The sequence below is a fragment of the Macrobrachium rosenbergii genome, chromosome 23 (assembly GCF_040412425.1).
Source record: "Macrobrachium rosenbergii isolate ZJJX-2024 chromosome 23, ASM4041242v1, whole genome shotgun sequence".
Classification (NCBI taxonomy): domain Eukaryota; kingdom Metazoa; phylum Arthropoda; class Malacostraca; order Decapoda; family Palaemonidae; genus Macrobrachium; species Macrobrachium rosenbergii.
Genome location: NC_089763.1, coordinates 32776186 through 32777217, shown reverse-complemented (window position 1 = coordinate 32777217; position 1032 = coordinate 32776186). Strand labels below are relative to the sequence as shown.

General features: G+C 46.7%; 1 non-coding gene across 1 annotated transcript; it reads left to right on the top strand.

Moving 5' to 3' along the window:
- Positions 1–269: 269 nt before the first annotated feature.
- TRNAS-CGA (transfer RNA serine (anticodon CGA)) lies at positions 270–351 on the top strand. The gene has a single exon. It is a non-coding gene; the product is annotated as a tRNA-Ser (tRNA).
- Positions 352–1032: the final 681 nt, after the last annotated feature.

Genomic DNA, 1032 nt, shown 5'->3' with positions numbered 1-1032 from the left:
AGAGAGAGAGAGAGAGAGAGAGAGAGAGAGAGAGAGGTATTGATTTTCCAGGAGAGGGAGGAGGAGGAGGCGATACCAGGCCATGACAACAAAAAGCACCTTCGGCTGGAACTCCAGAACCGTCGTGCGTCCGTCCGTCCTTCCAGCGGGAATGTCGGAGGGGGAGAGGGGGCCACAATACGATGATACGGGTGGCAATCCAATTTAGGGGTTTTCCGCGGAGGTTAGATTAGGTTAACCCGTCAGCTGCGCCGCCTCTCCTACAACAAGCTGTGGTGTCCGAGTGGTTAAGGAGATGGACTCGAAATCCATTGGGCACTGCCCGCACAGGTTCGAATCCTGTCCACAGCGTGCCTATAAATTTTCGGCTTAACGAGGAACGATAATGTATGCTATCAGGGTGGTCGGTGGGGAAGGTGATGAATGCGGAATAATTGCGATGGATATTAGAAATAAAAAGAAGGGAATAGATACAGAGAGAGAGAGAGAGAGAGAGAGAGAGTCACCTGCGGTACACGATGAAAGATCGTGTGTTGTAGTAGAATCTCTAAAGAAGTCAGCTTGATAATAAATAAGGTCAGTAGCACCAAGAAGCGACATACACAGTTAACTAAGGGCATACTTCAAATTATTATTATAAACAGGTAAAACCCCAAAAGTTCAACTGAAAAAAAAGCAATAAGAAAAATGTACGTCTGCGTGGAAATGGAGATGCGTAGTGACATTCTACAGCAATAGATGGCACCACGAGGAGATGCAACGAGGCACGCACCTACGAACTTACTAACACACTATGTTCCGATTACACGAGAGCACCGGGACGGCGCGGTGGTGGTGGAGGGGGGACCCCAAGGACGGCGATGACGTTACTTACGTACGTACGTGCGTACGTAAGAACGAACCGACGGACGGATGTTGTCTCTCTAATTATGGTTCGTGATTACTATACAAAATTTTAGTCAATTTGTTATAGTAAATGGCATACTCCTGAGGATATAAATTATATTTATAGTCACGAAAGGTTAAGAATGC